The 14,104-nt window shown below is 40.3% G+C and overlaps 1 long non-coding RNA gene across 3 annotated transcripts; it reads right to left on the reverse strand.

The window, feature by feature from the left end:
* Positions 1-9,478: 9,478 nt before the first annotated feature.
* Positions 9,479-13,792, reverse strand: LOC119739245. 3 transcript variants are annotated; one of them, XR_005272548.1, is made up of 4 exons: positions 13,511-13,792; positions 11,981-12,092; positions 10,866-11,010; positions 9,479-10,435 (listed from the first exon to the last, which is right to left on the reverse strand). It is a non-coding gene; the product is annotated as an uncharacterized LOC119739245 (long non-coding RNA). The 3 variants fall into 3 exon arrangements; XR_005272547.1 differs by lacking the exon at positions 13,511-13,792 and adding an exon at positions 13,065-13,103; XR_005272546.1 differs by lacking the exon at positions 13,511-13,792 and having other exon boundaries at positions 11,981-12,378.
* Between the last annotated feature and the right edge of the window lie 312 nt (positions 13,793-14,104).

Genomic DNA, 14,104 nt, shown 5'->3' on the forward strand with positions numbered 1-14,104 from the left:
GGGCGACACGAGAGGGTGGCGGCGCGACCGTAGAAAGAGGACTTGTTAAATCTGATGATTATCGGTAAGTGGGATGCAGCACATACAGTGTGCATCTACATTAGTCCGAGTAACTTGGACCCAACTTATCGCCTTTTTTAACATTTGGACATATCGCCAGACCATGTCCAAATGTTAAAAAAGGCGATAAGTTGGGTCCAAGTTACTCGGACTACATCTACATGTATATCTATCACTACCGTGCGTGATATATTACTCATGAGCTTCTAGTGACGTCATAGTCATGCATATTCATTACGCGCTCTACTGTCGTACCATTTTATGCTACCGGGAATCAGACATACATTTCTAAAGCATGGAGAATGACGTGGATGGTTTTTGAACTGCCAAAAACTTGCCTTAAAATTGGATTTTAGATTTCGCAGGTGACACGCTTGCAACTATAGTATTTTGATGTATGTGTTGTGTGGGCATTAATTAGCCAAATGGTGAGTAAAAAAACGTCAGTTGTAATTTTGCACGTTTTTATGCACTCACGGTCCCAGTCTGATGATGGACATGGTGGAAGTGTGGCCTTTATTTGCGGAGGTAGTCCAGTAAATTGGCCACATTTATGCCGGCTAGGGTCCAACTCCAAGTTAGGCTACGGTCCGCGGACTACACTTGAACCTTCAAACACCATGACCTACTCCTAGAACTATGAGGCTCCACGTAGTGGAGCCTCATAGGTTCAGAACCCCGCAAAATTGTTGTCAGCACAAAACACTAATTAAGTACAAAAACGTCCATCCCAACCAAGCTGTTTCCCACAGAACCCCTGCACAGTTTGCCCCTAAACTCCGTACAATACCTCATGACATACTCACGTTATGTGCACCCAACAAACATCGGTGGATTCTGTCTGTTTTCGGCAAAAATGATGAAAAATATGCCCTTTCCGCACTGAGCCAACCTAACACTTGAAACGAGCACGCGCGCAGAATGATCGCAGTCATTTTCGGTTCGATCGCTCGGAGCGCGCCGCGGGGGGTATAATGTATTAGGAGCGGAACGATAGTATGCGCATGCGTACAAGTGCAAGTACGTACCCCCCCGCGGCGCGCTCCGAGCGATCGAACCGAAAATGACTGCGATCATTCTGCGCGCGTGCTCGTTTCAAGTGTTAGGTTGGCTCAGTGCGGAAAGGGCATATTTTTCATCATTTTTGCTGAAAAACAGACAGAATCCATCGAAGTTTGTTGGGTGCACATAACGTGAGTATGTCATGAGGTATTGTACGGAGTTTAGGGGCAAACTGTGCAGCGGTTCTGTGGGAAAAAGCTTGGTTGGGATGGACGTTTTTGTACTTAATTAGTGTTTTGTGCTGACAACAATTTTGCGGGGTTCTGAACCTATGAGGCTCCACTGCGTGGAGCCTCATAGTTCTTAGCCCCATAAATGTGGCCTATTTACTGGACTGCCTCCGTAAACATAGGCCACACATCCACATGTACAAAAAACGTGTCGACTTTGCCAAATTTTGATTTTCATATTTAGGCTTTCTTTTTACGTTTTTTTTGCTTTAGAAGCATTCTCACCCTCTATATAGGCTAATCAGAAAGTGCTGCCTTTTTCAGATGTCCATTTTTCGTGAAATTTCCAGATACATTTGCACACGTTTGCGTATCAAAATTTCAACATGAAATTTCACAAAAATTAAACATCTGAAAAAGGCAGCACTTTCTGATTAGCCTATATAGAGGGTAAGAATGCTTCTAAAGCAAAAAAAAACCTACAAAGTAAGCCTAAATGTGAAAATCAAAATTTGGCAAAGTCGACACGTTTTTTGTACATGTGGATGTGTGGCCTATGTTTACGGAGGCAGTCCAGTAAATAGGCCACATTTATGGGGCTACATAGTTCTAGGAGTAACCTAGCCCCATAAATGTGGCCTATTTACTGGACTGCCTCCGTAAACATAGGCCACACATCCACATGTACAAAAAACGTGTCGACTTTGCCAAATTTTGATTTTCATATTTAGGCTTTCTTTTTACGTTTTTTTTGCTTTAGAAGCATTCTCACCCTCTATATAGGCTAATCAGAAAGTGCTGCCTTCTTCAGATGTCCATTTTTCGTGAAATTTCCGGATACATTTGCACACGTTTGCCTATCAAAATTGCAACATGAAATTTCACAAAAATTAAACATCTGAAAAAGGCAGCACTTTCTGATTAGCCCATATAGAGGGTCAGAATGCTTCTAAAGCAAAAAAAATCTACAAAGTAAGCCTAAATGTGAAAATCAAAATTTGGCAAAGTCGACACGTTTTTTGTACATGAGGATGTGTGGCCTATGTTTACGGAGGCAGTCCAGTAAATAGGCCACATTTATGGGCAAGGAGTAACCATGACCATGATTTTGAACACCCGAATCCCACCCGACATAATTTGCTGACCTATCTCGAACACTCTATCTAGCAAGAGCTAGCATCATCACGATAACCCCAGTCCAACCGAGGGATTCCTTCTGCCAAAATCGCTTCATTCTCCACAGCTGCGGCTATTTCCTTATCGAATATCACCTTCAGTTCCTTCCACTTTGTCATGTTTGTGAACAACAATTTTGCTCCATCTGGCATAGTGTCTGGTTGTTGTGTATTTGTTGTGCAAGTCTGTGCAATTCATAACAGTGCCCTCAATAGTCAGTTGGCGTCCAGCCTAGCCCAGGTTGGACGTCGTCTACATTGCATTGTACACAACGGAGGAGTCCACTGGGCTAGCGTCCAGCCCAACCCCTCCACCCCAGCTTTTCCAACTTTCCAAGTTGGTGGTTCCGCAAATATTAACCAGAGATTGCGGCGGTAGTTAACCGAGTGGCGAAACAGCGAGCCGTTTGAACGGAGACTAGACAGTATTGTTCATGTACCCTAACGTGGCGCGGCCCCTAACGTGGCGCACTTTCATTTTTCGCCTGTAGCGCCTAGCTAGAGCAAAAGTTTTAACTGAAATTTCCAAGAAAGTGAAATTTCATCAAGTTCTTAACACTCCCGTTCATAAATCGCGAGTTTATTTACCCGTTACAAGTTAAAAGAAAAAAATATTTTGGCGTGATTTTCCGATTTTATTTTCAAGTGCAAAGTGAACCCTTTGAAAATGCCCCGAAAATAAGAAAATAATTTTCTGACAAACATCTGGCTGGGTTTGTAAGTAAATATAATAATGATTTATCTGAATTTATCAAGTTTACAGAAATTCTTAAATGTTAATTTGGATTTTTCTGAGATTTATTCAAGTGCGCCACGTTAGGGAACACTCCGCCAATTTGTGCCCAATTTCCGGACGCGACCGTTTTTGCATTTCGGATTAAATTTTATGAAACCGAAATTGTTCACAGAGGTTAAATAGTAAACATTAATAAGGTAAAAGTACCAGCATTTCACTGCATGAATTTGAGGTTTATCAACAAAGAGGTTTGGCAACACTACACGAGGAAAGTTGGGTAAGCTTCGAAGTGCGCCACGTTAGGGAACACGACTACATGCGTCGAGTGAGCTACAAGCGAGGTTTTCCAAATCCTAGCTTCACTCCAATACCGGATCCAGCTCTATGGCAAACCCCATGTCCGAAACTGGTTTACGGAACGAAGCCGGAGTTTGGGAAACCCCGGTATGTCTCATCATGACCTCGGTGACTTTCGGTCGTTTTGTAAACATAGGCTTCGTGCCCGGTTCGGAACAAAGCCATGTAAGGCCCCTAATCAGACAAGTGGCTTTGTCATTTACGTGTATGGTATGGTCCCACTGGTATGGGGGAGGGAGGGGGAAGGGGGGCATGTGGTCGTTCAACTATCCCACCCCACCCCCATCGTCGCTACGTCATTGCTTCAGAGATTATTATAAATCGAGGTGGCTCGCAATACAGAATGGCAAACTCTGGTGTGATTTGTCCGGATATCAACCGGGCTAGTTCAGGGTGAATCGTGCGCTTTATGCGGAGGCCACAAACTAGCAAATGTAGGAAGTCTGGTCGTTCCATACAAGCCTTTCTCGTTGATATGGGGGGGATTTTAAATCACTTTACATGCTTTTTTGGAACTGTGTCATTATTTTAAGTAGTGAACGTTTGATTTTTAGGTCCATCATCACCGGTCATGCATTCTAACATTTCTGGAAATGATTATTCGAACTGGGAGATATTAAAGTGTAAAAACCTTTTCCACATTTAGAAGGCCACGATTATACACGGGCCGTATATGATGCGTAAAGTTCATGGAACTTTATTTAACTGTATTTTATTTCCTCAAAGTCCCAATCAAGGAGCAAAGCCTACCTCAGGGGCATAACTACGGGGACACGGGGCATATACCCCACCCCCTGTGGAAGCCGGCCCCAGCCCTCCCCCGCCCCATTTTGAAAACCTGAATTAAAACATTAACTGTTGTAATAATACGTTTATTTTGCATTTATTGCAGCCTTCGAAAAAAATAACGCACCCCAGGTACCCTACCCTAAGTAAAACCCAAGGTTCGCCGCTGGCTTGAGTACGATTTAATTCCTCATATAATCCCGAATATATCCACACAATTTAATAGACTGAAGCGCCAACTGTACATTGAATGAATCACGGCCAGTGTATACGTCACTTGTCTATCCACCAATCACAGTTTGTCGGTGACAAGTCGGTGACGACAAGTCGGTGACCACAAGTGAGTGGTCTGTGACTGACAGGTTGTGTGTGTCAATCATAAATTCCATGTTTGGATGTGTCACCGACATCCATACAATATCCACCAATAAGAAGCGGCCATTTCAATCTCGGTGACTAGTTTTTTATGGTGACTTTATAGCCTCAACGACATTAACATTGCTTTCATATCATTAATATGAAGCGAGTCGGTGATGTGTGATTGACAGCGCACAGGAGCCATGCAATCACAATCCAGGTCCGAGTTTTTAGTCACTGCTCAAGAAATCGATGGCACTATTTAAGACATGTGGGGCCGTCCACCCTTCATATCAACCACAGGTCACCTTCAGACGACAACCAGAGAGAGAACTGACTGCAAGAACAAGATTTTGCTCGGTGAGTGTTTGAAACAATCATTTTTCTTCTGAAGACATTTGTTGTCTTTTGCCCAAATGTGTTTGAATCAATGCGGGATTCAGATTTTGTTGAATGTTGCTGATTCAATGATTCTCCAAACAGCGAGCGCGGTGGTAGGCTTGATATTTTCCCGTCTTTGTGTGCTTGTGAAAATGTGGTAGCTTGAGGACTGAAAAAAAAACCCAAGATTTTTATTAACAAATTGTTCTTTTTCATTTCACTATGACTCTGATACACGTCTGCTAACAGCAAAGCCAGCGCGCTAATTCCGATCCAGAAGTTGTGCCTTTTCCCAACGACCACTTTGGAGTTGATAAAGTATTGCGATAATTTACAAATGTGTTTGAAATTAACTTGTTCAGACGGACTTTGTTTGTGCATAACATTCACTAAGCCCGTCTGAAAGAGTTAATTTCAAACACTTTTGTAAATTATCGAGCTATTTTATTTCAGCTCTTATAATGTAAACAGTTGGTGCGGATGCAGACCACGGTTTTGCGAGTTCAAATTTCAAGGCAATAAAAATGAGGAATTCCTGTCTGGCAATATTTCCGCTACTACTTCCATTGTGCACTCTCAAAAACAAATTGTCCAAATACTTACTGGTTTCTTTACTTCTTGAACAAAAATCATTTGGATTCTTGTCGATATGGATAATACACTACGAAGTCACATTTATGGGCTTTTTTATTTAGGTTCGACTGTTAGGTTGGACTGTTTTCTGACCGCAGTTTTTCGCAAGTATAAAACATCAAGTTCCCTGCTGTGATTCAGAACAGTAAAGATGTATTGATCATTCAAAATAATATTTCAGAGGAACTACAAATCGGTGTTTCACATTTTCGGTTTCCAAAAAAAAGTCTCTCAAAACCTGGACTCTTTATAACCTGGCCAATATTTTTGGCATGATCAAGCACACTCTTATTTTTTGCCTCCTTTTTTCCCTATTGACTTTATCGTTTAAATTTCCAAACATGAAATCCTAGTGCAATGTACTCATATTATTTCCGGATATCACTCAAACTCAATCAGAATGAAAAGTTATGCGGAAGTTGGTCACGGAAGAACGTATACAGGTATCCGGACACCTCAAAATGCCGGTCTTATATGTGTTATTATTTGTGGATATTCTCAGTGCCTTTGAACTTTGTTGTTCAACTGGCATTTTGCTATAGTTCACAGTGCGCCATTCCGGTTTCATCAAGTTACTTTTAAGCATTGCAGGATAAAAGTGTCACTGGTCAGAATAGACTAGAGGGCGCAAACACAAACGCACTGGATCATGATGATGCACACAGTTTTATACAAGTTCAATAGCTGGATGCATTTTGTAGAATTCATGGATAGATTTGATTTTTGGAGAACGCATTTGAGATAAATAGTCAACCCAAATTACATTTTCACTGTACAGACATTTTTTTGGCCGTATTGTACTTGTGGAATTCAGCTATGCCTCCCCACCAGACTCCAAGTTATCTCCTAGAGGATTTTTAATGACTCATATTTTTGTTGGTATTTTTTTCAGCCAGCAATCCGCTCAAGTGTTGAAGAGTGCTTCCGCGAGAGAATTCAAGAACTGTGCTTAGGTGAGTGTCTGTTAAAATTTTCTTCATTCAAGCATCAGAATAGAGCAGTGATTTGGTAGGAGACTGTTCCTTTTTTTCTATGCATTTAATATTTTTGATCAAAATTAGAAACCAGAAAACGTCATTCAATTACCTCTACGAAAAAAAATAATCCTGGCCATGATGGTTAGGCTTCTCAATTATCCCTTCTAAAAAAATATCCTCCAAGCCATAGTCTCCTCAATTATTCCTTCTAAAAATATCCTCCTAGCCATGATGGTTATCCTCCTCAATGATCTCATCTAAAAAATATCTTCCAAGCCGTGATGCTTTGTCTGTTCAATAATCTCGTCTAAAAAAAATTTCTCCAAGCCATGATGATTACTATCCTAAAATATTATCCATTCTAAAAAAAATAGCTTCCAAGCCGTGATGGTTTGTGCGTTCAATAATTTCTTCTAAAAAAAATTCTCCCATTCATAATAGTTAGTTTCCTCAATTATCCCTTCTTAACAAATATCCTCCAAGCCATGATGGTTAGTCTCCTTAATTATCCCTTCTAAAACAATATCCTCCAAGCCACAATGGTTTTTATTTCAATAATCCCTTCCAAAAAATTCCTCCTAGCCATGATGTTTAGTCTCCTCAATTTTCCCTTCTAAAATATCCTCCTAGCCGTGGTGATTAGTCTCCTCAATTATCCCTTCTAAAATATATCATCCAAGCCATGATGGTTTTCATTTCAATAATCTCTATCAAAAAAAATCCTCCTTGCAGTGATGATTAGTCGCCACAATAATTATCCCTTTAGGAAAGATCCTCCTATCCATGATGGTTAGTCTCCTTAATAATTATCACATCTAAAACATATCCTCCTTGCCAGGATGATAAGTCTCCTCAATTATCCCTTCTAAAAAATATCCTCCTAGCCATGATGGTTAGTCTCCTCAATTATCCCTTCTCAATATATCCTCCAAGCCATGATGGTTAGTCTCCTCAATTATCCCTTCTAAAAAAAATATCCTCCAAGCCATGATGGTTTTCATTTCAATAATCCCTTCTAAAAAGATACCTCCTTGTCATGAGTGTGAGTCTCCGCAATTATCCCTTCTAGAAAATATCCTCCAAGCCATGACACAGCAGTTCCACATGCATAGCGCGTACACACAAAAAGGTTCTGTAATGCGTTAGTGCTGTATTTGTGAACTCCAATGATGCCGGTGACGTCACACAACATGGCGCCGTCCACATACAAAAAAAACATCGATGTTTCGTCCCAAATAATGTCAAAATTAGACACTTTAGAAATATGTTTTATTATCATAAATGAGAGGCAATGACGGGATATGATGTTTTCTTTAGGAATAAATGAGAAAGGGGTATAATTTATATGCTAAGGTGTGTTTTAGGGGAATTTTCGCCAACATTTTTGCAATGCGGGATGAATTTATTCGCGTATCGAAGACTTTTAAAAGCCTTCAATAAAAGCGAAACGCAGTTTTTCAGAAGAAATCTTTATGTTGATACCATTAATTATTCAGTTATGAAAATAGCCAAATCATACTTTTTCTTGGTCGGGTCGACATTTTAAAATAAAATATAGACGTTGAAAGTCAGACTACAATGCATCGCTGGTTTACGATCTAGTATCCCACTAATACATGCAAACTGGCGCGCGGGTACCAACTGGCCTAGCGCCGCGTGTGTTGTGTACACAAAAGCGCCGTACAACATGTACACATGTACATGTACATTGTACATGTGTACGTACGTAAAACCATCGCATTCGGGACGATCGCAAGACATTGAAAAAAAAATGCATAAAATGCAAAACAGATAACATAGAAATAAAGAACCATCTATATCTGTCTTTAGAAGAAAACACTCACTGTGGACAAAATAAACACACAATCCGAAATTCACAAATGTTTAGTGTACAGTGAGTGAGTGTTGTACAGCATATTAAAGCAGCACAATCCAAAACCAAGCATGAATTTGCCATCAGTATAGCTATAGACACTCTATCCTCTTAATTTTCTGGGGGAAGTTGCTGACAATTAATTGGATCTATAGCTTAAACAAAACAATAACAAATAGGTTTTTGTTGGCAATAAACGCATTCTTTATTTCACAACCAATCCATATTATTTTTTAAAAAAAGTTTCATTTACAGAAGTGAAACTTCACAACAGCCATATTTTACAAGTAAATACAGTGCACATGTAATGCAGGCATGAACTCAACTAGTGAAATCAGGTTTGGCAAGTTATAAAACTATGAAAAGTCTGAAAAATTAAGTAGGGTAGTTGCAGTTGATTCAAGAAAGTGATTCAAAAATTCAACTTTATGAAAGGGCAAATGGATTTAAGCATACCCTCACACCTGAAGACAGTCAAGGTTTTTTTTATATTTATTTATTATTAATATTTTGTTGGAGAAAGGAGCTTACAGTTCAACTGCACTATTTCATAAGTGGTGGTGATGGCAATTTCAGGTTTCAAATTTTCGCTTAATTAAAATTTCACATAAGTACGTGTACACATACCTGGATGACCTGCCCCCCCCCCCCCCAGATTTACAAAGCACTACATCGCTTCACAATTTGATGCAAACACAGTCCACTGTGAAGTTCTTTTCCAGTGTGGAATGCATCATACATCGTCAATTTTGTTAAATATTTTAGAAAAGTTTTCACAAGTACAATCGACAACTCTTTGTTGACTTTTCGACGACTACTGTACTTTGAATAAATACATAACATGAAAATACATGAACATGTACATGTAGTCACCTTTTGTCCTTTGAATACACTACGACGTGTCGCACTTACAGCATATTTTGTAAAATGAATCACAGGATGCGTCATCCTAGGGATACAACGATGCATCGTAGGTTACAATAAGTTTCATGAAATCAGGTACAGATTGTCATCGTCACTACGAACGACACTCTCGCACCCGTGTGTGCGCTGTACGCGCGCGTGTTTACAGAACCGGGATATTTTGGGTTTTACGAACTGATATCCGCCACAGTGCGGCACTTTTAGAGCGCACCCCGTACATTTTTGTTTTCACGAACTGACACCCAAGCATGATGCGGCAATATCCGTGTACTTGTGCGATTATACATGTAAAAAATTTTCATTAAAAAGCGATTTAATTGGTAAAATTAAGATCAGTGTCAGTTCGTGAAACCGAAAATGCATGGGTGCACTCTAAAAGTGTTGCACTGTGGGGGATGTCATTTTGTGAAACCCAAAATATCCCAAATCTGTAAATACTCAAGTGTGCGCAAGTGTCAGTTTGTGGTGACATTGACAAGATATATACCATCTGAAATGGCAATAAGGACAAAACAGAAACTGTCCTGATCAAAGATTACCTCCAGTTATCTCCTAAATTCCCAAACTATCTCAATTCTCTCAACCCCCCCCCCCCCAGCAGTAAGACATTCATTATGAAATGTTTACGTCAACTATGTTATTCAAGCATATGGGACAGGGAGGCAGCGAACAGACTACTCCTACCACTCCCAATTCAGATCACAATAAAAGTATTTGTACATGTACTCCACACCATGGACTATTTAGAAAGGTTCAGAGTGGGGGTTGGGCTGTTTGAATGAACATGGCCATGTCATGGCATGGTCAGGATCTGATACGGAGTTCAATCGCAATGGGTGGGTAGTACAGATCAGATGCGGAGGAATCCAAAGCTCGTCCATTATACCCGGCCATGCATGTTGTTGCCATCTTCAATCCAGAAATAGGAAGAAACTCTTCAAAACCTGAAAGCACAACAAGAATATAACAAATGGAACAAAGTCAAAGGGATACTTTGAGATGCATGGTGGCAGCAAATACACCAGTCCTTTTCTGGTGTTGACGTCAATTTGAACATGTGCACATTAGGTTAAATGTGACGTAAAAAAAATTAAAAGGACAGGTAAAAGGAAGCGTCTCAAAAGTCTCTGTTGAAAATTATTGCCAGGTTATTTTCAAGATTGTTGTCTGTGCCTTTGCTGGGATTTTTCTTGCATTGAATATGAGTGTTAAAAACTATAGAAGATAAGAAAGTTTCATATTTTATCTTTTTCTATAGGCACAGACATACATGTACAATGTACATGTAAACATGTACTTGTACATGATGTATGTACATGCATGTACATACATGCCATGATCAATTTCTAAGTAAAATAATATCAAGATGCTCACCGATGAAAATTGTCAAATTTTCTGAAGGTATCCTTCGTCAGGGCAGGGTACGTCATCTGCGTGTCATGGTGGAATGCCGTACACTCCGCATAAGAAGAACTGTAGGCAAACCTCCTCCACAGCGTCCGAGAGACAACCAATAGGTCTAGATGGCAAATTAAAGTACACATTCAAGTTCATGTACAGTTAGGTGACGTTTGTGTTTGTACACAACAAGAACAAGAGCATGCATTACATGGGTTTCGAGTAAACTCCGTACCCAACAACCACTGTTACCAACTCGGTCCCTAACAGACGGGTCTGACTGTCTGAGACAGCATGGCCAACTCAGTTCCACTTCCAGGTCAACTTGGTCCCAGGTACAAATGTATAAAAGTCGGTCCAATGTCAACTAAGGGGGTAAGTCTCAAGTCATTTTAGTCCCAGGTCAAATTTGAAATTAATGGAAAAAATACTCTACAAAAAAAAAAAGTACAATTATATGACTGAGTGAGGGCAAAAAAGAAATAGCCTAATGTATTGACAGCCCTGGCAATGTAACCTACATGTAGGGCCTACATGTCAAATCCTTTGTTTACGCATTTAGAACATACATGTACAGTACACAGTTTCCTTGAGAAGTTTTCAAGAACAATGTCAGGCTCCTGCCTGCAAAGAATGACCTCCATTCCTCCATCATCATTCATGTTCCTGCATGATGCATGCCATTGCCAGCAAATCCTGACCACGCTGACTAAAATTTACATGAAATTTAAAAATCATAATGAAATTGGAGGATTCAGGACTGTTACTGTTAGGATTAAGGAATGCATTGTGATTATTTATTACGAATACGATTTTCTGGGTAATAGCAACTAGCAAGGCACACTGGGCAGAAATATTTCTTAGATGAAAGTCTTCTACATACACGAGTCGTTGCGTCGTCCAAAAGTGCGTGCTGTGGGATAGCTCAAGGCGCCTACGCTACGACTGTTTCATGTACAACATTACTGTAATAACTTCCTGTCATGGCGCGGCGTACGTACACAAAATCCTTGTGTCGCAGGCTAAAAACAAGGAGAAACTACAAAAACTACATCTTCTGAGCAGAGTAAATACATAATCTATAGGCTTACCTTTGAGATTTCCGTCTGAATCTCCGAAATCATGCCAAAACATGGCCACGAAGGTCCCCACTCGTCACGCCATGACACATGTACACTTCGTACGTTGCGACTTGACGAATTCCTGTTTTATTCACCATCAATATTGGCTAAAATCTCACGAAAGCATGTCGTCCCAAACCTTTCGTCCATATCAACGTGAACCTAGATAACTCATTTATTGATAGATTGACCAAGTAGGCTATGCGTCACAAAACTGCATTTTACTTTATAAATGATGTTTTCTCGAAGTGGAAATGACGGCACGAAAACGCTAAATCGTACTAGTCCGAGTAGCTTGGACCCAACTTATCGCCTTTTTTAACATTTGGACATGGTCTGGCGATAGTGGGGTCCAAGCTAATACCGCGACCTGGACAACATCATCCTGTCACTGTCCCAAAAACCAACATTTCCAACAAAAAACATCAGATTTCACCTTTAAAACGGCCTCCAAATTACTAGATATGCCACCTAAGGTACAAGTAGACATCGATAATTAAAGGGAATATACAACATTTGCAAACATCGAAAAATAAAACTACCAAGTTTTTACGAAATACCTTACTAGGATGTTGGTAAATGACAGTCTCAAGCATCTTGTAAAATTATGGCACCTGGTGTGAAGTCATTTTCAAGAAAATTGTATTTTTGTATACATTTCCAACGGTGGTCGGCCGACCAGCGTTGGAAAAACCTAACTATTTTTCAACTACTGCTCCAAATTTACCATTTTTCAGTCCAAATTTTGTTTGCTATTGATTACGTGTTCATGAACGGGTGCAGGCCAGCTAGACTGGTTCCCTTGCCTTACAATTTTCCATCATCTATACATTGATCCATTTTATCTTTTGTGGAGTCAGGGAACCAGACTACTTGAACATTTTTGTTTTTCTTGGTTTTATCAACCTTTTCGTACACAAAACTTCAAAAATGTCAGTGTAACAATATTTGATCTATTATACTAACCCCTCAATAAATAGTTCATTTCTGAAAATTACAGCAAAAGCAAATGATGTACATTCCCTTTAAGATGGTTGTACTGAAGTTTACTTACGATCCGGAAAAAAAGTGAAATTTTCCGTTCATTTCGGAGAGCTCCCCTCGCGATCTTGAACACGTTAACCTCTACATGCCCAGCGTACATTCGATGGTCCCCGTATCCCGAGTGCGATTCCGTTACCGAGCGCGCGCGACGCATCGATTATGATAATGAGTAGACTGGATCACGTTTGTAAACACATGTGCATTTCAAACGATAATAGGGAGTCGGGAACTAGCGCAGCTTTTATGGCGGGTACCAGTTCAAGCTGGTTCCCGATTCCCTTTTACAGTTCGAAATGCACATGTACAGTGTATGTGTTTACAAACGTGACTCATTATGTTGGTTTTTGGGACAGTGACAGGATGATGTTGTCCAGGTCGCGGTATTAGCTTGGACCCCACTATCGCCAGACCATGTCCAAATAAGTTGGGTCCAAGTTACTCGGACTAAAATCGTACCAGGTCACAAGTCACACGCTGCATAAAAAACACACATTATCATAATTTGTGCACGCTAGATGGCAACTGTCGACCGTACATAACTTCATTGATGGTTTGTAAAGCCTTATTTGGTAATCTGTTGCATATTCATTTTAATAAACCAATCAATTTTTATATCTTTCGCGGGGTATTTAAATCCACCAACGAAACAAAGGGATCGCTAGCGCTGTGCGTAAGGTTTATTTACATCGCGCTAGGTTGTCACGTGGTATTACCACTAACTCCATCTCGCCAACAGAGGGCGTACTTTTTTATGCGTGAAACTGCCGAACTGCCGGTGTAGCGTGAATATCCGACTCCATGAAATGTGGACTCATTGGTAGTACTGCGCACGCGTGAGTACGATACTATGCTATTTTTAGGATCGTTTCGTGAGAGTGACCTGTCACGTGCGAGGGATCAACCAATAATAGGGAAATAGGGGTCCGATTTTCATAGGAGTCGGATTTACGTGTGACACCGTGATGATGGTTATAGTCACTTCAATTTTCTCTTCTAAAAATATCCTCCAAGCCATGATGGTTTTCATTTCAATAATCCCTTCTTAAAATA

Source organism: Patiria miniata, unplaced genomic scaffold (assembly GCF_015706575.1).
Source record: "Patiria miniata isolate m_02_andy unplaced genomic scaffold, ASM1570657v1 HiC_scaffold_10, whole genome shotgun sequence".
Taxonomy (NCBI): Eukaryota; Metazoa; Echinodermata; class Asteroidea; order Valvatida; family Asterinidae; genus Patiria; species Patiria miniata.